Genomic DNA, 23173 nt, shown 5'->3' on the forward strand with positions numbered 1-23173 from the left:
CATAGTTGGTGGTAGGGCCTAGGAGGGAAGGGAAATTTGCGCAAGTGTCGTACTCGGTTAATGGCGGCAGTTTGGCCAGTGCTTTCCTTTGCTGTTTGCTCCTGTGCTTCAACTATCAGAGCGCCCCAGTTCTAGAGGCCTAGAGTGTGAGTTACAGTCGATTCTGTCACGTTCATAGAAGGGTAGTTTAGTATATACTCTCATAAGGGTTTTTTTTATTATCATCATTATTATTATTATTTAATAATTTTATTTAAGCCTAGTTTTCCCTTCAGTCAGACCACATTTCAAATTCGGTTGTGGTAAAGAATTAGCTGATTACAGACTGTAGTCCTGAGCTTGCAATCAGATCCGAAGAAGGAGACTTGCTATTTGAGCTCCAAGAGCCTGTCTGTACGGATCCAATTTCAGGTTTGCTTTCTGGGTTTGGAAGCTATTTCTATCTCTGCATGTGCTTTTAGCTATTAACCGACCTGTTCTGTGGCAGGGTGTCTCGCAGACAGTCCATGGACAACCAGGATCCTTGAGAGACATTTTAATGTATTTATCACGCTAAGCACACAGCTGGTGGGGTTTTCTTGCTCCTGCTCAGTTAAACAAAACAAAGATGGCCAGGCTTTTAGTTGTAGGTGGAAGTTTGAATAATGAGAGACTTCCAGAGACTTACCAGTGTGACGGTTTATCCTTTAACAGGCAGATCTGAGTCCCAGGTTGTTGCTGAGGTAGCAGCTATATGGACTTGCCAAAGATTCAAACTTACTAGCCCTAGATGGGGCAGGACAGAAAACAAGAGCTCAGTAAACCTGACAACAACCCCCCCAAACATCTACATCTGCTGTGTTCACACACACACCTTCCGCTTTCAGTTTGTGTGAGTCATAATTCAGATGACTGGGAGAAAGTGGTACATGTAATAACTCTTGAGCCATATGGACAGCAAGTCCAAACAAATGATATTGCAGAACTTCCAGTTTCCCAGAGTTAACCTCATTCCTAAAGCTTTCAACACAGTGTGCCACAATGTCCCGAGGGTTATATAAGGCCTAAAGGGTGCTGTTGTACAGGAATTCTTACATTGCATCTTATCTGGGATGAAGTTTGTTCAAGATAGGTTTCCCCATCTCATAACCGTAAGCATTAAGGACAGTTTACTTTTCAGAGTGTGTTATGGAAAATCTTGAATAAACTACCTGAAAGTAAGTTTTGAGTGTGTACGTGTTGCATGAGGGTGAACATAACTGTGACAAGTACTTGTCATACCAGAATTTTTATATAATGACTCTTTCCTGCATTTAACAGTAGTCATATTACTGCAAGATCTTAGACCTTGCATGTGAATCTCTACGCAATTCTGTTCTTGTAAAGAACTCCATTGAAATCAATGGAATCCAGTTTGAAAGAAGGGGTCAATGGGCACAGAGGGCAACACAGCAAAGTCAACAAGAATTATGCCAATATTAAGGCCAGTTAATATTATTGAAATAAATGTTCTCAGAGTAAAAAGTAATAAAAATACTTATAAATCTTAAAAATGTCAGTGAAAGCAAGGATTTTGTTTTTCATGGGATGGCAGAATATTCCCATGCATTGTTTCCAGTATAAGCATTCCAACACTGTTTAGGGCAGAGACCCCATAAATGAAAATTAAGGAGAATTTAACATTTTTTGGAGGGGTGAGGGGGTGGGAGGAAGAGGAGAATGGAAAACCTGCAAAACATGGTAGGTACCTATTGACAGATTAAAGTGTCACATTTTTTGTTTATTTTAAAACATACTATAAAATACTTATTACCATAACAACAGAAAAAAAAAAAGCCAATTTGGTCAATAAGAGAATAGCAGAAAATAATTGCTGTTTTCTTAAAACTGTGACTGTTTTTTTGGGACTCAATTCTGCATTATATTAAGACCAGCAGGATATATGTTATTTGGTAGCTCTCACTGACTTCAGCAGGTGGGAACCTAAGAAGTTTCTGTGCTTGGCTGCTCATAACTTTCCTTCACATCTGTGCCACACTTTGTCAGCCTCATAGACCAGCTGCACTAGTACAATTGATGAAGGCAATGAACTGTAGTACAGAGGACAAAAAAGATTGTGAAATGCCTTCTATTTTATACACCTCACCTACTTCTTAAATTCCATAAACTAATGTGGAAGACAGCATTATTTATGTCTGAGAATGTAGCAGCCCAATTGCTTATATGATTATTCAGTAACAAATTTACCTAAATAATTTTTTCAATTTGTCCCTTTCACAAAAATAAAATTAAAAAAAAAAAATCAGCAAATGGAATTGAACAGCTATCAGTTTCAGTATCACCTTGCACCCATCAGTCACCTTACTGCATTGTCCAAATTCACCCCTCTGTATTTTCCCCATTTATGTCTTCCATTTGCCCTGAACACCAGTGATGCTTTAATTCAAATAAGCTGTTTTACAGTTGACATAGTGGTAGTTCTGGATTTTTTTCTGCAAGTCTGAACTTGCAGCACCTATGCATAGTACCAACTTGAGTGCATTATCACTGGTTATTTAGAGGAGATGGGTTGTCTGTGAAGCGTCATGAGGAACCTACCGTGTTGCAGACTGTGTGGCACAGAAACAGGAGTTGCTGCCACAGATGCTGCATCTGGCTGAGAGGAAGCAGAATGCCTCTTGCTGCGCATATGGTGTAGCTCAGAACCTGGACTAGCTGCTGTCATCTACCAAAATAACCCACAAAATGTCGGAAAGGAGTTTTTGCAGAACTGGGAGTTTTTCCTTACTATTGCCAAGCTGGAATCACCATGACTTATCCTGTGTAGTAGGTTGCACTGCAGTGATTACAAAGCTGAGCCCTGCTGGGTGGAGAGTCCAGACAGAGTGCTGATGACAGGGTAGCTGTAGCAGTGTGGCATTGTACTGTCTCCAGTAAATACTGCATCTCATCACTGTACTGGTTCTGGATCTAGCTAGGTTGGGTTTTATGTAGAGTGCACCATTAATATAGACGTGCATATATAATACGAACCAAAGCATCCATATAGAGAATTGCTGCAGAGTAAATAATTCACTGAAAATTCACACCCTAGTTAACTCCATGCTCATTTCTCCAACACAATCACCTCCTGCACCTTCTTATTTTCCAAACAGTTCTTCTGCCTGGCTGTTTTCAACTGAGCCTCATCTTTCTCCAAAACCATGTATATATAGTTCCTGACCCACCCTATGAACAAAGCAGCTGGCACAAACATTTAACCAAAGGTACTCATGTAGTTTTTCCTGTGATAGAAGTCTGTCTCAGTGGGAGCTGTACTGTAGAAAAAAGGCCTGGGGAAAAAAAAAAAAAAAAAAACCAAAAAAACCAACAACAAAAATCACAGCCAAATTGAAAAACACACCTGTATTTTTAAGTATTTTTTTTGGCATTTCTACCAAAGCAGAATGCTCTTAATGGCAAACCCATTTATACTGTGCAGATGTATTATTATAAGAATTGATTGCATTGTCTTTTGGAAAAATGCACTAATATATTGGTTATATGCCTAATTTGTACAATATAGCATGGATAGTGTGAAAGTTGCAGAAAGCTTTGTGGTTGTTCTCTACAGGATTTTAATTTGCAGAGTATTGGTATTAAACTTCTGAATATCTGTAGAGGTGACTCTTAATGAGGCTGATTTAACAATACTCACAGAGGTAAGAACATTTCATTGCTTCTAAACAGTGGTGGACTTCTAGCCACCTGGGAGTTCACTTCTCTTTTCCCTTTCTTCGGAAAATCCTTTGCAGTAGATTTGAGTGAGTTTTCTTTCTAATAAAACCAATGGTTTTGCTTTCATTCAGTTGTCCTCAGAAATGTAGTTCCCTATACCTTAACTCAGCACCTGGATTTCCTGCTGCTCAGAACCAGTCCTTTATCATATATATTAAAAAAAAAATAAAATTAAAACCTTCTTATTCTCTATTTAAGACCCTGAAGACTTGCTACATTTCTTAAGTGTAACAATTAGTCTGGCAGTTATAATTTAATGGGTGTCTTATGGTGGTTCTTTGTCAGAAATTTGGAAAGATATTTGGGGTGTGACTTTATAGTTAGTGAAAATTGCCTAGAATACTCGTGTCAGAGATACTGATATTTCATCAGTGCATGTTTATACAGGCAACTAATGAGGCAGAGCCCATAACAGTACAGCTTGCTTTGCTTTCGGAGTCCTATTTAGAACAGTGAATATTTTTAGCCAATATAATTGTACTAATGCATAATCATCATAACTTTCAAAGAGGAAGATTGCATATGTATTCCCAGAATGGTTTAAGGAAAAAAAACCCAAACAAAAAGCCCAAATGCAACAGTGTCTGTCTTCTCAGCAGGCCTAGTTCAATAAAACATATAAGCTGCACAATTTTTATGTTCTCTTGTCTTCTAAAATGACAGATTTGTTCATATTCTTTAGCATCAGCAGAGTGAGTGTGCTGTACTGCAGTGTTCTGTTTCTGATACTGGTTAGCACCAGCTTTACAATAAAGTAAGAAAACTTTAAAATTTATGATTTTCATTATTTGCCAAGAGAAGAGCTTTTCTTTCTCCTAACCACTGCCAGTTCGTGTTTAAACTACCCTAAAACATGTTTATAATTTGTAATTTATATACTTATTAGTATTTCAATTTTCTGTGTTAATGTTTACTTTTGACACCTTTTAGGCCTCTCCAGTATAATGTCTTAGTGCATTCTGTGGTTTAGTTGTACAGTGTTTAAGAAGTAATAATCTTCGTATCATTTTTAAAATGTATTGGTTTGATTCTATTGTAATCTGCCTGCTTAAGTGGTTTTGTGGCAGTCATCTTCTATATGAAATACTTATATTAAAAAATACCTACCGGAGCTGAACACAAACTACAGCTGATTGAGTTGGAAGAGCATGAGAGTGTCCTATAGCTGCATTACATTACTCTTGTCTTTATAAAAATGCATTATTGAATTCAGAAGTGTGGATAGGAAATTACTTACTATTATTAAAATGTTGCACTCTCTATTATAAAAATAATTTTGTATTATCTTTTTCATTGCAGAAAATGCTGTGTCATGGTTTGTGTCTGTAGGAAACACTAGGAATATACCATAAAACACATACATACTTCTAGTTGCTAGTAGGAAAGGGCTTTTGTTGGATGTAGTGAGCTACTCCTTGCTGTTTGCCTTACTTTTTCATGGGCAGAAATATAGCATGTCTTCTCACAATTTAAGGTAATATTTACATATAATAGTTATCAATGGTTGCTGTTCATATAATTTATGTTAATGACAAAGGGTAGCATTAATACTCTGTTAGGTTTCTGTAAGGACCAGATTTTCTCTTATTTAGGGATCAAAGATCCACTTGAGCTACAAAAAGGGAAAGGAAAAGCTACTTAGCATTTTCAGTCATCAGGAGGAAGCAAAAATACAGGGAAATTAGGCAAATAGTTATAAATCCAGGTTAACCTTTTGGAAGTCAGTGAAGTCCTGTTTTTCCTTACTAACTGTCTGAAAAGTTCATAATATAAAAAGATGATTACTTGTACATATGAGCATGTTATTACAAACCTGTTTTTTTAAAATAGGTTCAAGAACATTAAATCATTAGATTACAATAAACAGCATTTCCATAGTTAGATCTATGGTTCCCTTTATTAAATCCAGTCTACATACAGTGTGTTAAAATTGTTCATTTCTGTAGAGTACTTTTATATTGGTGTTCTTTAGTCCTTAATCCATTTAAAGCAAGTGCAGTTACTCATTGAAATTATGTAGATTTTTACTATTTTGGTGAAATCAGCTTGGATTCTAAAGAAATTGCATAAAAGAGGCTTTTTCCCATTCCTACCCAAACTGTTGCTTATACCTATTTTTGGAAGAAAACCGAAACCACTATCAGAACGTGACCTAAATCAGGCCAAACATGTGAAGACTCTCAGATACTAAAAAAAAAGGCTAGAGGCTAGATCTGACTCTGAAGCTTCCTTTTACTAACCAGTAGGTATTTCTGGCTTCATGTGGCATGATTTTATGTCATACAGTAAAATTTAATAAGCAGGTCCAGAGTAGGACCATAACAATGATCAGAAGTCTGGAACACCTATCCTGTGAGGACAGGCTGAGAGAGCTGAGATTGTTCAGCCTAGAGAAGAGAAGGCTCCGGGGAGATCTTATTTCAATACTTAAAGGAAGCTTGTAAGAAAGATGGGGACAGACTTTTTCATAGGGCCTGTAGTGATAGGACAAAGCATAATGGTTTTAAACTAACAGAGAGTAGATTCAGACTAGATGTAAGGAAGAAATGCTTTACCGTGATGCTGGTAAAACACTGGAGCTTGTTGCTTAGAGAGGTGGTAAATGCCTTATCCTTGGAAACATTCAAGGTCAGGCTGGATGGGGCTCTGAGCAACCTGATCAAGTGGAAGGTGTCCCTGCTCCTTACAGGGTGGTTGGACTAGATGACCTTTAAAGGTCCCTTCCAATCTATTCTATGAAAATGTTAAATGTGTTCTGCAGATTGAAAATAATTAATTCTCCGGGGCAATACGAGCCACTTCAGCACCATAGAATTATTTCCCATTAGCCAACTTCACAAGTTTAGTGAACTTAGGAAATGAATGATCATTAATAAAAGGTAAAAAGGACTTCAGAGATGTATTTGAATAATATGATCCCATTTCTCTGGATTCTCTCGTGCAGTTTTGAGTAAAAATGGAAGGCCTGAAAAGATCATGAAAATTGAGTTCTCTTGCAAGTTCTGAGCTAATATGGCCTTGCCACCTGGCAACAGGCTCACATGCAGCTGCAGGAATTGCTATATTATGGTTGGTGAGCAATCTCATGAAGGGTTGCAAGGTGAATGGGAGGGAGGTAAGCTGTATGTATGCTTATTTTAAAATACCTGTAATCAGAAGAATCTCCAACTGGGGCATTTTTTCCTGGTAGAAAGGAAATGGGTTTGTTTCTGGATTTATTTTTGTTGTTGTTGTTGCTGTTTTTTTTTTAAGTGAAAAAATACAAGTGAACATAACTTCATATTAGGAAATTATGCTGGTTAATATAAATGGTTTACTGCAATGATTTTATTTTTGCAATGCTTTCAGGCTTAGCATTTACATGCTGTGTGTCTGAAACAGAAGCCCCACATACAGTGAATCCAAGTTAACACATCTGTGAACAGATACATGTCTGTTTCAGATGTAAATAGCTGAATCCACAGATTGAGATGATACTGGGTTGAATTACAAAATTTTCTAGAGATTAAGTTCCTAGATAATTATTGTTTCAGCATTGTTCAGATACTGTGAGAGCTGAGCCTGCTGGGATTGGAGTTTTTAAGACAGTGACATAAAAAACACTCTTGAGCTAATCAAAAGCCTTTATTTCCTCTATAGACTCTTAGAACTGTATTTTTAGCAAGTGGAACTCAATTTAGGCCCTAAAGAAATACAAAAGGACCTGTCCTTGTAACAACTAGCTTAATGTTAGTTCTACCAGGGATTAATTCAACTCAGCATTCTGTATACTTTATTGACTCATTTATTGAATGCAGAAGCTCTCAGAGAATTATCTGAGAGCAGAGCTATAAGGGTATTTGCTTTAAATATGCTAACTCTGATTTTCATCTACCTCCATTAGAAAATAACAGGTTTATTACTGTTGTTTCCTAAATAACATTGATGGAAAACCTTAAGAAAAATAGGAGCTAGTAATTTAAGTTTAAAGCCTGTTCCGATTAAAGGAAACAGTTTGGTTTGTCCACCTTTGCAGATTAGAAGCTACAGCAGAAACCTTCAGCAAGAGCTCACCTTTTTTCTAAGGGTCTAAAGTACCAAGAGAATCCAAAACATATACAAATTACGTCAAAACTATTCCTGCCAATGGGTATTTCTGTCTTCAGTTAGCTTGGTAAAAGCTTTCTGGTGTTCCTTACACTTACCCTTCTTTCCTTGGTCGTGATTTTCTTAAGTAATAAATACGTTCTTAGCCAGCTCTCCATTCATCTCGGTTCCAGCAACCACATTGTAAATACACTCACATTATGTCTTTTAGCCAAACAGATGCAGAATCATGATAGCACTGTGACAAATAGAAAAAGTATATGGCTGAGAATGTGTCAGCAGGAGAATGCTCTGGAAGATGAGTCCAAATGCACAGAGTTTATGGATTAATTAAAATTAGAACTTGGGTACTTTCAGACAGGTGTCTTAAATTAAATTATTAATGCACTTCCTAAGTAAATAAAAAACCTAGTTAAACCAAGTTAATTTTGAGCAATGTCTGATTAGAAATACAGCACAGTTTAATTGGTAAGTAAAAAAAGATAAGTAAGATTACTTTTCCTGTTCATACATATACAGAAGCCACAGAGAAAAGTTCAAGGATTTAAGCAAAGCAGATCACCTCATATAGGTAAATAAGGACTAAGGCTGTCTCCCTCTAAAGCAGAGTGAAACTATAGCTATATTCTGTGAGTCTTCATAAGTCTTTTACTTTTTCAGGACTCTAATCTATGTTTCCCAGTTTCACATTTCATGGCAATCAGAACACATAAGGGATTGATTTCAAGTAGAATATGTACAGAAAAAAAAATGTGCTTATTTTGGTAACACTAACATTTGCAAAAGGGAAAACAAATGATATATTGCTCCTGTACAAATGTTAGTGACATAGGCTATGGCATTTGGGTGTACTACAAATGGAAAAAATATAATTAGTTCTTTATTTAGCATAAACTTTTTTTTTTTTCATTTTTGTTCTGTCTTTTTTGTCTTTTCCTGACTTAAATTTTCCTCATAAACAAAAGATACAGCTTCCTTATTTTCATATTTATGCCTTTCAATTAATAGTAAAAATGTAATGAACATTTGTTTCTTTAACAACACATTTGTGTGGCATCTTTAGCCTCTGTATTTTCCTAGCAAGAACCATGGATACCATTAATTTCTTCAATGTAAGCATTATTTTCCAGGAAACAGATAGTGAAGTTTGGTAGGCAACAGGTGTAGTCACATCGGTCAACTAAGATGAGGAAGAACTAGTACAAAGCTAGATTGTGTTATGGATGGGAAATTATCTATCCTCCAACCTGTAATCATCCAACATTTTACTCTTCCTGTTTAATACACAGCAGTACCTACAGATAATGCATTGCCAAGAGGGTCATTTGCAGAAAAGATGCTTTCTTTAAGACTACACTTAAAGGGATTGACTATTGCTTTGCACTCTGTGAATTGTTAGCAGCAGTACAACATGAAGAGGCAAGGCAAAGAAAGATTCCAGGAACAGTTATACTCCATTTGAATTGTCTGGAGGTGAACTTCGGGTGCAGAGTGCTCCCTTTCGAACTGTTTTCTCTCTACTGTGTTAGTAAAAGTTGCAAAGCAGTAGAAGCCAAGTTACAGAAGACAGATTTTATCTGTAACAAGCTTCATCCTGCCCAAATTGTGTCATAACTGCTGCAGAAACATCAGATAGAATACAGGCAAAAACACCCAACCCATCTGAGCGTGTACTCTACCTTCTAGCAGCTATGTTTTGGATGCTTCTTTTGCACTTCCTTTCCTGTTATCAAAGTTGCATAGACCCTCTAAACGTTTGAGTGTAATCTTATCTAGTTCAGTGTGGCCTCTTTACCCTACCTTGAGCACCTGTGTGTAAGCAGACAAGGAAATTTAACTCTATATGGAGATTGTTGTCACTTCTCAATGGAAATAAGAACAAAAGGTCTTTTAAAAGAAATTATAATTCATGTTCAGGTCCAGTGACTGCCCAGATCTGCAGAAATTATGAGTAAGATACAGCATTTGAAGATCTGATATTTGTGTTGCTGATATATTAAACCCACTAGTGATTTCCTCCATTCTGATAGTGGTCTCTTTCCACAAATCTTTGCAGGTGAGATGGGTTTCACAAGTTACAAGTCTTTATCAAGATCAAGGTTATTTCAACAGAAAGCACATCCTAGTTGGTGTGGCCAAATTTGATTAAACAATTATTGCTCCTTTATTCAGTCAATTTTTGCTCCCTTTTTCGAACTGCTATTTCATTGATTCACATGTTTTAGGCAGAAAGAATCTAAGTCTTCAGGCTTCTTTAAAAAAGTGCAGAACATCACCATAGTATTTATGTTTTCAGACATGAATTCATATCAAGAATATTATCTAGTTATTATGTCTGATGAAATTTAATATCTTTTCAATTCCCTGTAAATATTACTAAAAAGCATTAATTATTTTCATTGGGGTGTAGTCAGTTATCAAAAAAAAGAGAAAAAAACCCCTGCTTTAGTATTTATACTCTAGGCCAGCAAAGTCTCAGGATCAGTGAACCTCAGGATTCAAAAGAAGCTTTTGCAGTTAGAAACTTTACTGGAAGGTAAGAAAACAAAACTGAAGTCCAAAATCTCACTCCTCGGTCCTGCTAGAGGTGATCTTAAAAGGGTTATCACTGATGTTTCAAACTGTTAATTGTTTTATAAGATACAAAGTTGTCACTTCTGCTGTCCCCTCTCAGAACTGTTATCACTGAGCTTTTGCAAGGAAATCACTGTTAATGCAACTAGGGCTGTCTGGATTAAAAAGAACTGAGAACTCTGTGGGCATCCTTTTGATGTCAGTTGGTGATCTAGCCTCATATGATGCCATCTTCTCTGTATGATGTTATAACCTATTTCAGGTAACAACTGTAATTAACTGTAATCTAAAAAATTATGGTCAGACTGCTATAATATTGATGCTTGCTTTCATGGACTGTATTTTAAGAGGGAGATTTCAAAGGAATTTGCTCGAAGGGCATCTTGCCTCACAGGCAGCATATGCTTGAGGTGTACCTAAGAGGGTAACAAACACAGAAAGTAGGATGGGTATTTCATACTTACAGTGAGCGAGTACAACACTTGCTTTGTCTCAGTTTTAAGTATGGTTATTTAGGGAGTGTAAATCTCCAAGTCTGTAGATAAAAATATACAAAATATGCTTGCACCAAAATGTCTTTTTTGTTATTCATTTGCAGGATTTATGCAGGCCTTATAACTACTCATTTTTGAAAGGAATTTTAGAAATAGACAGTGAAAGCAAGTTTTGTGGTTTGGGTGGTAAAAAAAGTGGCTAAGACTGCCTAAAGTAGTGTACGCCATACTGACATTTAATTGAAGAAAGAGTGGCATTACTACCTTGCTTATGATACTGTGAGTAGAATTTATGGTGTATTTATCTTGATAACCTTTGCTGTTAGGTCAGACTAAAAAATGTTTTGGGCTGCATATCTGTGTAACATATTTTTTATTATAAAATTTAATTGCTAATTAATGGTGTATAATTTAGATAGATAGAAAAGAGTAGTTACACTTCATACAGGGGGTGTATAAATACTCACCAGAGCATCTCCTTTTCACATTCTCCACACTGGAGTAACCATAAGTAGCCAGGGTTACTGGATCTTGGATGGGAACATGAAGTATTTTGGTTTCTTGTGCAGTGTGAAGCTTTGGAAAATGTCAAATGCAGAATAACCTGTTACTGTTGCAATACACCAAGTAAGATACATTGTCTTGTACATTGGCAACATAGACTTGTTTGCAAGCAGTGAGTATTGTAAGTAAATATATTCAGAAATACCAGTTCCTTGCAATTAATTGTAGAAATTAGACATGATCTTTACTGTGTAGTTGTCAGCAGATCTCTGAATATTGTTTAAGCCAATAGTGACATGGAAATATGAAAGTGGGTAGACAGTGTATTACTTTCACAATGAATTAAGAGTTCAAACCTATTATGTTACATTTCTTGTAACTTCTTGAGATCAAAATAAAAAGATGGAGTGAAGAGCAGAGCTCAAATTACAGGTGCACGTGACTGAAATTAGTAGCTCAAGCCATTATTTCTTATGACAAAGGAAAAAAAAAGTAAAAGTTGGATTCTGTACATACGGTATCAGAATAGTTGCAAAGATTACCACATTGCCCCAAATGAGGAAACCAATTACTTCTTCCTTGGAGATTTCTATCCAGTTTGTTCTTTTTCAGAAACTCTCTGAAATCAGTGTTTATACTACAGAATGTGTATGAAACTTGTGAGAATCAAGAAGAGATCAGAGCCAATTCTGTGCCCCTGTTCCCTCTACAGTTTTTTTCCAGCAAGATGATTTTTTATGTTGACCACATAGATTTCCTTAGAGCCAGATTGTTCTGGGAATCTGTGAGAGAGATGGGTAGAGAGGGTTGACTGCACTTTTTTATACAGTCTCAAAACTGCAGATGTGTGTAGAAAGACTTAGGAGCAATGCTTATCATCCCAGACCATCTGTTCTTTATTGACAGATCTCTGTAAACAGCAAGTGTCATCTAATGGATGTGTGCAAATAAGTACTATTGTCTCTTTGTTTTTTTAACATATACGTGGTTGGAGCATAGGTGATGAAGTTTTAGAAATCTGGAAATTACTATTATACAGAAAGTACTGTAGTGAAACACCTAATCAATTTGCATCTCAATAAATTAACACTGGTTGAATTACTTACCATGATTGATATGTCAAAACCTTTGTTTGTGTGTCTTTCATTTTTATCTGTTTTTGCTTGTCTAGATGTTTGTGTAGTTTCTATCACTATAATGTCTGAACAGTATCTAAAAATCAGTAAATTCCTGTTTTATTAGGACCTTTCATGTAGTAAATATGATTTATGTCCCATTTAAGGGTGTTTCACACTACTGTAGCAAGGATGAAGGAGCCAAAGTACATGACCAAATCAAGATGTAGTTAATTAATCTGTGTAGCAGTCTCTGAAACTGGATAAAGAAGATTAAGAAATAAAGGCATTGCCTTAATGGAAAAATTAGTGCTGTTTAAGTACAAAGTTATGAGCTATTCTGTACAAATGTACGTTATGGACAGTGAAAAGGTATTTTCATGCCAAAATGCAATCCTGTGTACAGTGTCTAAACCCACCCCTAAATTAAATGCAGGAACATTTGAGAAGGATATATCTGACTAGATGAAAGACATGCTGTTTCTAATACTGAAACTAATATATTTTTGTAAAGCACTGCATTGTGGAATGTGATTTGGATTTTACTAGGATTGTCTTTGTTCAAAGTAGTTTAATCCATATTCAGAGTGGAAAAAGCTGCCTTTGCTTTCTGTGTGGTAAGAATGTTTATATTGGGAGTTAGTTCAGAGTTGGTACTGTGCTCTGAATTGAGGCTAGTTTTCCTTTACGTTCACTTTCTTGTGTAGACAAACCCCAAGTAAGTGTCACACAGGAAGTCCGTGGAGTTAGTCTAGAATTTATGCTGGTCTAACAGGACACATGAGAGAAATTTTATGACTGTTTCTGTCCCAAGCAGACGGAATACTGTTAAGTGACAACTCCATCAGGAGCAGATCTTGGGAAGTACTGTCTTAAAGTCTTTGTTAAGAATGTTTTATAGAAAGGTTGGAAATAACAGAAAGATGAGTCGTGTCTTCTTTCAAGTTTAAATAATGCATGAATAGTGCATTACAAGTTCACACTGATTATAAGCAGTGCTGGAATACTATCCAGTGGCCTCTGTTTTCCTGGTTCTAATGTAGACTAATCTGTTTAAATTTAGATTATAAGGGAAAAAGATCAACGTCAGTACTTCTCCAAGAAGTACTTCCAACCTGTGCTGGATTTGTAGTATGCTGCCTATTCTTGGCTTGTGACCTTCCTCTTCTACTTCTGAAGTACTGAGAGAAGAAAAACAATTGTAATATTGAAAGAACTGAGAGAAGAGACATTACAAATGTGTTAAAAGTCATCAGTGCAATTTTAAAGCCCTTCATAACAAATAAAACACAAGTGTGGACTTCTGCCTTTCCACCAGTATATTAAATGTGATGAAACTTTCCATTAGTATCATACTGTGTTTTCCAAGAAGAGAAATGCCATCATGTTCATCCAGTTCAATTTTTTAAAATATCTCTCTCTCTCCATCTTCCAAACACTATTGAGGGGACTGGACAAAATTAAACACAGCAATTCAAAAGCCAGATCCATTAGCCAAGATAGAATTAGACTTTCTGCTAAAAGAAGAACGATGAAAAATATTGACAGAGTGAACAGACTGAGGCTTTCTTTAATTTAGACACTGTAGTTTCTTCATATCACATATTTCCTGAATAGATTTCACTGGATAGAATTGATTTTTTCTGGCCTAGCATTTCCCTTTCTTCAATAGCCCTGTGTTTCTTTGTGTATGATGCATTAGATACATTAAATAATTCTATTCCATTCTCTAATCAGTATTAGTTTCCTGGAGTCAGATCTTATTGCTAGGCAACTAAACAAGAAATCTCTGTCTTTGTATTAAGCAGTTTGCTGTATCCATGCCTGACCCTATGCTTATCTATACATACATCTATAAAATTACCTAAGTGCAGCTGTTAAATGTCAAATGTAAACATGCTGCATATACTATGCATATTGAATTTATCTTGAAACTGAGTTGTTAGTAGGCAAAACAGCTTGGCAAAAGACACAGATTTTTCCTTCTCCCTTTTTAGATGTATTTCCCTCACGTGCAAGTAGCTTTAAGGGCAGCCTTGCTGCTGAAAATTGCTTTCATCTTTTGGGCTATTAAAAGAAGAGCTATTTATATAATAACCACTAGAATCTATATCTTTTTAATCAGAATACCTCTGTATTTTTATTAATGTGTCTGTAGGATTTTGATTACTGTAATTCTCTGTTTGCAAGTTTTCCAAAGGAATTATGAGGCAGATGAGTCAGTTTGAAAAACCAGGATCGGGACTTCAGCAGATTGTACAGACAGCAGTCTTTCTGCAGTTTTAACAAAGCCTATACATTTAAAATTTTTAATGAGTTCATATCTGTCATCTTGGTGCTTGATTGCATTTCCAGTGCCATCCAGCTTATTTTGTTGATCTTCTAATAATAAGATGTCCTCAATAACATCATAGTCTTATTACTAAGGTTTTATTCTTCTGTTCTTCAGTGTCATTTTTGTAGCTAGAGTATCTGTGTTCTGCCATGGAGAAAAAGTAATTGGCATGACTTTTTTTTTTAAACTGTTTTATATTGATTTTTAATCAGTTCATGTCATGCTTTTAACATGCATATTTGTAGGGGTGATGTTTGAGTCTCAGTTTTAGAACTGTAGAATTAACGTCAGAAGGGATGTGTGGAGGTCGTCTAGTTCACAGTTCTACTCAAGGCATGGTTAGTCTTAGAGGTTCAGGGCCTTGTCTTGATCAGTTTTGAAAATCTCCACAGGTGGAGTTTGTGCAGTCTCTACAGGGCCTTGCTGCAGCACTCAGCCACTCTCACAGTGAAGATTTTTTTCCTTGTGCACAGTCAGAATTGCCTTTTGTTCTTTCCCTGCACACCTCTGGAAATAGTCTGCTTTTGTCTTCTCCGTAACTGCTCTCTAGGTGGTAGAAAATCACATTTGAGTTCCTCACAGCCTGTTTTTTTTACTTGCTAAACAAACCCATCTGTCTTAAGTCTCAGCTCGTGTAATGTGCTGCAGTCCCCTAACCATTGGGGGAGGCTGCCTCTGGACTCCTTCCAGTTTGTCTTTCTCTCTCCTATACTGAGTGCCAAAACTGGACATAGTATTCCAGTAAAGGGTATTCTGGATGTGGCCTCACAAGTGCTGAGCAAAGGGGAATAATAGCTTCCCCCAATATGCTAGCTATGCATGTGCTAATGCAGTTGGGTATGTGGTTTGCCTTCACCACTGCAGAAGTGCACTGCTGACTCACGTTCAACTTGCTGCCCTCTTCTATATTGGTGTTTAGAAGCTTCCATCTCTGTCAGGGCCTCGATGTGCTTGGATCCGCAGAAACATCATAATGAAACCAAGGTGACTGCGCGGTGAATCTGAAAGGTATTGATTAGGCATGCTACTGTCACCACCCCTTACACGATCACTTAATTTAACTGGCTGAATTACTTAGCCAGTTTTCTAAGTAAAAGCTTTGGAGAGAACAGGTCCTTTCCAATACCCAATTCTGTGTTTTGAACTACACTTTAGACCAGTTTCTGATCCTCAGTATCTACAGAAGGAGCTTAAGGATACTCCTTTTTAATTCTGATTCACTCATATAGGTACACCTAAAGTTGGTTAGTATAAATAAAGGAACTGAACTGATCCATTTTCTGTTCTAATTTTGGTTCAGCTGTGATTAAAGTTGTTGCGCTGTCCTTCCTGTTCAGATCAGAAATAGATTGGTAACTGACTCATGTTAGAAAATATAGCATTTAAAAATAGAAATGATCGCATGCTGTGGGTGATCCCGTGGAATGGGACTTCAGGTGAAGGTAGGGTTTAAACCCTTTTTTCTGCTTTGCTGTCATAGCACTGCTATTATTTGCATTTCCCACACAGCACCACTGCTTTTCTCACCTCTTCAATCTCACTTGCTGTATTTAGGAACTGAGGCAATCTGGCAAGTACATTTGAGGAGATGAGGAAAAGCTTTAGTTCTGCACTATACTTAGTATTTTAGTGGTGCTGTCAGCTGTGCCAAGGATGTGGGAGATTGGAAGGGAGATGCTGAAGCCCTCCCAGTCTTGCCCTCCTGGAAGAATGCAGAGACACAGGTGTTTCTACTGTGAGAAGCACTGTTACTTTTCTTGAGTGGAAGGAAACACAGGCTGATGGGGCCGAGTGGGCACTTGCTGTGTACTGGTGGCAGTGATAGCACACTATTGCTCAGGCTAGCCCACGCAACGGTTAGTGGTCATCATGTATCAGTTGTCTGAGTGCACAAAGAAGGCAGGCTGTGTAGCAGAGGGCACAGAACATGTGGAAATAGCTAAGTTTCTCCCTCCATTTCTGCCCATTTAAAGTGAAGAGAGCACTTCTAAAGAGGAAATAGTATCTCACTCTTACATACCTATGCAACAATTAGGCCCTCCTTGAACTGCAAAAATAGGTGACAGATAATGCTGCTTGTGGTGATGAACATCTCTGATGTGAACCAAACTAACAACACAGGTATATTCCATGTAATCCACCAAATAGCTTTCAGTTGAAATAGGGGCTTGCATCCTCCCATTAGGAATCCACTAAGCTGTCCAGTATCCACAAAATGATGTTATTATATTTCATATTGTTTGTTCAGTTATAAATCTCAGTTTAAATCCCAACTTGTTACATCTAACCAAGCTGTATCTATTATAAATACTATTCCTAATGTACTAACATATTATACACTGGCTATTTTCTCTTACTAATTCTAGCCAGCCTCTTTTTTTCTTGTAAAACGAGATTTCTGTTGCAGAGTAGCTAATTCTAAGATGTTACAAATGAAAACATGAAAACAATAAGTTATTAAATAATTTCAACTAACACCTGCAATGTTAATATTTTTATATTTTATGCCATTAAAAAAATCCTATATTTTTGTGAGTTTAGCTTGGTTTTACTGAAAAAAACGTGTTGGTTTTGGTTTCTTATAGGACAATTTTCTTAACCTACTTCACCAAATCTCTAGATTACGAGAATTTGTATCTGTGTCTTCTATGGACTATGATTCTGTGCAAATATAGCTGGAACAGGCTTCCTAGAGCCTGTCAAGTGTTTAAGAGGCATTTGAACAATCCCCTTAACAATGTGCTTTAACTTTTGGTCAGCTCTGAATTGGTCCAGCAGTTGGACTAGATGATCGTTGTAGGTCCCTTCCAACTGAAATGATTCTATTCTATTCTAGTCTAGTCTAGTCTAGTCTATGTACATTTATTTTTCATTTTGTTTGATAGAAAAATTTGGGTTATTTTCACAAAACAGATCAGTCTTCTAACAGAGCTAGTTAATCCACTCTCCTCAGCCTTTTGCGCTTCCTCATCTCAATCATGAGTTCATATCCAGACTAAGTAAGTGCATTTTATTAATCTATCTGATTTCTTAGTTCTATCTCAGTGATTTAGCAGTGATTTCCAAACTTTTTACAGTGCTTCAATGGAGACATGAAGCTGTTCACCACAAAATATTATGAAATAAGTACATAGGTTTTTGAACATCAGGTAAAATGTGTTGGAGTCACAGGGTAAGCATGATAGCAGATTCTAAACATGGTAAAAAGAGCTATGTAAACCACACATTCAGTATATTAATGTTTGTACACGCAGATAGCATGCACGTACATGCATGTAACACGCCAGACTGTGATTGCTAGAACTTGGAGTTTCCATCTTGAACTTCCTGACATACATTAATCGAACTTGCATCCGTTCTTCCTATGCAAACAAAAGATCTATTTTTAAAACAAAATTTTATTAAGGGGAAAGCTGAGATGGAAGAAGGAAATACATCCTGCTGTGCAAAATTTGGCTCCAGCCTCCCCACCACCCTGAGCTAATATTGTCTGTGTCTGTATTAGCAAGTAGTGTTGTACAGTAAGAGCCAATCTATAGTGGGTGCTGAGAGCCTGACATCCACGTTATATGTGAGTGGGGGGAAAGGAGGCAATCTGCTTTGAACTAGCTCCAGTTTGCTCATATGAACTGAAAGTCCATTAATAGTTGGAGCACATTAGATGCTTTGTAGAGTGCATATTTCAGGGTTGTTTCGTTTTGGGGGATATCTAGCTGTACTCTCTGATCTGTGCTGTGTGAAACAAAGTAAGGCAAGAGTGGATGAACAGAAGATTCACCTCAGAAGCATACTCCTGATCTGAACTTAAAGACTCATGTAGATGCATCCATTAACTGAATGGTTTAAAAAGCTAACATATTCAGACAGACTGTAGAGAATTAGTACCTTCTCCCCTTCAAAAAGAAATTATCTCTATATTTACTGATGCTTAAAAAAACTATCCCACTGTATATTCACTGTGTTAGGATGAGAGGGAAACATGATAGAATATAAAGATGTTCACAATGGAATCTAGATATTACGTTAATAGCAAAAGACTAACCTGTTAAGTGATGATATTCTGTTTCAAAACTAAAGTGGAGGGTACATGGACAGAAATGTATCTTCTATATATGTGATTTTACTATTTGAAAGCCTTCACTATTTACCTTTTTATAAAGCTACAACTAAGAGAACATGCCCTGACTTCAGATTTTTTATTCTCTATAATCTGAAAACTGATATATTTAAGACTTTGCATGAAATCCAGTGCACCACTTAGTTCTGTAGCATCAGTTGCAGACAATACAGAGAGACTACTGCTACCTTTATTCTTCTGAGTCGTTACTGCAAAATACTACAGCAGTAAATACAGAGAAATATGATAGTTGTATAATAATGATGGAGCTGAAGAAGGTTATGTAATTCAAACACTTGTAAAATTAGTAGAATTGTGGATTTCTTGCTAAGACTTGTCTTCTGAGACTGCGGTTATTTACAGGAGCTCTAGCACAGAAGCCCATGAGTAAAGATGATATGAGGAGGCTGATTCTGCAGTCCTATTCAGATGAAGCAGGACTTGCTCTGAGCAGTAAATGCATTCATTTTCATGAGATAGCCTAATAGTGGAATACTAAAGAACGATGGAATCAAACCCTACATCTTAGTGTTCAAACTCTGTTCAAATAAATGAACACACAATGCTTTATTGCACTTATGTTTGATATGGTTCTCCATGGAAACCGGTATTGTAGTATATACCACATAGGTAAAACCAAAAAGACAGACCATTTCATTTTCTATGCAGACTTTGCTAAAAATAGGTAATTGATCAAGTGACAGAGGTAATGAGCCATATAGAAGTTTGTTACCTAAGCTTTTACAAGCCTTAGCATGATAGCTGCAGCATTTATGTAGCTTTAACCATGAGTATTATTTGCTTTATGTAAAGGAAATCAATCCATAACTAAAAAACTGTACTTTAAAAAATGTGGAAAACAATATTCTTTAAACTCAAACTTTCTTTCCCCTTTTCTGGAACACTATATATTGGTGTTCCATATATGGTACTTCCTTCAGCACTATGTCAGCCTGTCTGCTGGTCAGTGGGTTTTGCCAGGGTGCAGTCTAAAGCAGGTTCTGGCAAACCATGATTGCAGATTATGAAAGACTGGCAGAAGAGCCAGCATGGGGTTAGGAGCCATGACATATTGAAGGTGTTGGCTAAGAGAACCAGTATCTTCTTCAGAACTCAGTAGAAATCCTGGCCTTGGAAAATCCCTTCATCATACTACTGATTTTAAGATCATCTGGTGAGCAGTGTTTCATTTGTTTGAGTTGGAGGGGTTTTTAAATTCTGCTAGGTTTCTGTTAGCATTCTCAGCCTCTCATGTGGGAAAGAAGAATATAGGCTAGCACAACACATTTGAAAAGTCTCTGACCCCTGAGCATTTGTGCTTTGATATCTTACTGTGAACACCTACTTTTTAATTATATTTAGGGCCTGAGTAATTCTAACCATTGCTTGATTATTGTGTGCTACTTGGTCCCTCATGGTAGTTTTTTGAAAAAAGGCTATGGCATATGTAAGAATTAATTAACTCCCTGAAGGTCTTTGTATTATCTTCAACTCTCAGTCTGATTTTCTGCATCTGTCTGCATGTTCATATTTATTCAGCACCTAAGCAACTATGTTTAAAAAAAAAAAGGGTCACTATAAAATACGCAAATGGCATTTCCCTCCTCCAGCTTTTCATAGAATAACTGCAACAGAGAGGGTCAGTAATTTTACTGCCAGCTGATTTGAGACCTAGGAGAACAAATAATCACACAATTTTTGCCCATGTAATCTTTGCAGATTACTGATTGAAATGAAACTTAAAAGTATGTTTCTTCTGAAGCCTTTGAGCAATGGTGGCTCTTAATACATGTTTAAGGCTGAAACATCTATCAGCAGCACTGTAAAGATAGTGAATTAGTCCTGTTGAAGTATGTGTGATGCCCGTGAGATCTCCTCAGTCTGTCTGATGGTGAAATCAGAGGTTACTGTAAAATTTTGGATACAGATGGAGAAGAATAATAATTTTGGGGCGATAAGACATTTTTTGAGCAATGGGTAAGTGTAATATGCAGGTTAAAAGCACCTTTTCTGAGAAAGCAGCAAAGAAGAAATACTCACCTTTAAAAAATTATTCACTGAACAGTCCTGTAGAACTCAGAGAGACTTTCCTGGGAAAAATTATTTGTGTTTGAGTATAACTTCACTAGTTCCATAGGGTTATGATCTAATTATTTAGTTCCATGAAACTTATTTAATTTCAAATACCACTTTTAATTGGATAATTACAAAATCAGAAATAATCACAAATATATTTTGTATGTTAAGAAGAAGAAAACATATTAAGTTTGCAAACTAAAGCATTTAAAAAATAGAAAATATGTCAGAATTTAAATTAGCTGTACTGAATTGTTTCATCTGAAAAGTAGGCAATATCAGGAAGTGAGATCCAGAAAAAAAGGATTTCAACCCAAAAGATTTCTGTTTATTGAAATTTGTGAGACTGTTATTGAATAGATGACTCTCAGATACACTCAGGTGCATTTAGATATATATGATACAATATGCTTAGTTCATGTGCAGAAATATACACTGCTTGAAAGCGCATCAGTGGCTATATCCTGGACAAGTGAAGTCTTATGGCAGTTGTATACAAGTAAAGGCAACGTAAAGTTGTTACAAACCAGAACACATTTGCTAATTGTTTTACTGCGTGTATTTGGACAAGTTAAAAAAAAAAAACAGTTTTGGAAGTAATTACTAATTTTGAGGGGACTAAGACAAATTTTATTGCAGTTTTTTAGAAGTACTGAACAGTCAAGATCATTGAAAGCTGAGGATTTTGAGTACTTAAGGAAACTGACTCGATAATTTTGGGAATCAACTTTTTTGTATGAGCCTAGTACCCTTTATAAACCTAATTTCACTCACCTCTGAATTTTTTTGTCCTAACCTTAACAGAATGACTATAGCCTATAATCTCAAAAGAATATACTCTGTTGATTGAAGAATTTATGTGGAAAATACTTTTTTTTTGTTTTGCTTTTCTCAGTAAAAGATAACATATTTTGTGGTTGTTCTTTTTTTTTTTTTTTTTTTCAAGGTGATATTTGACATCTGTCAAGTTGAAGGTCCTGCACAAGAGTGGAAGTTATTTTACCAAAAATTAGGTGTTACAGAAATATTTGATTTCCAAGTGCATGGTCATGTTTATGAAGTCTTGAGAAGACCATTTTCATTAATTTCTATTCCAGAAGGCAGCAGTACATATTTACATTAAAAAAAAAAAAAAAACAAACAAACCAACAGGTATGTTCTGGTAGTATGTACAGATTATACTTACTGATTTGGTTAATATATTATGTACAGATAATCTGTAAACTCCCTTGAAGTAGAACAAAAGCTTTAAAGATACTCTTACAATCTAATTTATGATATTCATAAATGTTATCACTGAGGAAGTAGAAAGCAATTTTTCCTGAACTTTACCTCCATAAATAATTGTTGACAAAGGTTCTTCAGGATGAAATGCCACATCTTTTTTTCCTGCGGCTTGTGATAAGTCATATAATCAAAATGTTAAGGTGACTAATTTTTTGTTAGGAAAGAGTTTATTATGTCTACATGCCCAGAAGGTTTTTCAGTTCTCTGTAACTCTGAGGCCACAGTATGTGATGGAAGTAAAGGAAATCGAGGTAATAATTGTGCCTGCTAATACAAACACAGCTGTACCACCTCTTAGTAGTTAGGTAAAATTCTGTCTGCAAAGTTCAGATCTGGAACTACATATCAAAGATGATTGATGTTAAATTTGTTGTTTAGTTTAGGTCCAGTGTTTAGTTTGTTTCCTATTATAGTTTTCTGTGCTTACATTGTCAATCCCTACTTGCATAAAAAACTTAAACAGATAATTCTTTTGCCTCTACAGCTTAATAAAATCAACTTGAAAGGAAATTTCTCAAATACAGTTATGTCTTTAGAAAGTACATTGCTGCATTGAAGTACTGAGTAGGGTTGTGACTTTTTTTGTCATCCTTTTAGCCAACCTGACTAGGATGTCAAAAACTTTCAATTGTAGATGAGGGCCTAACTGAGGATTTTTGCAAAGATTGGATTAATTTATTACAGTACATAAAGCAAATATAATTTTGACTCATCCTGTTTATAAATAGCTCCTCTAATGTATTAGATTTTTCTCAATTACTCAGATTACCCATATGTTTCTTGGGTTATAAACACATTTTTTTTTATATAAAGAAGAAGGAAGATTGAT

The 23173-nt window shown here is 36.2% G+C and overlaps 1 long non-coding RNA gene across 1 annotated transcript; it reads left to right on the forward strand.

The window, feature by feature from the left end:
* The first annotated feature begins 61 nt into the window (after positions 1–61).
* On the forward strand, positions 62–22210 carry LOC116965100. Its single transcript, XR_004409148.1, has 2 exons — positions 62–146; positions 22004–22210. It is a non-coding gene; the product is annotated as an uncharacterized LOC116965100 (long non-coding RNA).
* The last annotated feature ends 963 nt before the right edge of the window (positions 22211–23173 follow it).

This window comes from Tyto alba, unplaced genomic scaffold, assembly GCF_018691265.1.
Source record: "Tyto alba isolate M040663 unplaced genomic scaffold, T.alba_DEE_v4.0 Super-Scaffold_8, whole genome shotgun sequence".
NCBI lineage: Eukaryota > Metazoa > Chordata > Aves > Strigiformes > Tytonidae > Tyto > Tyto alba.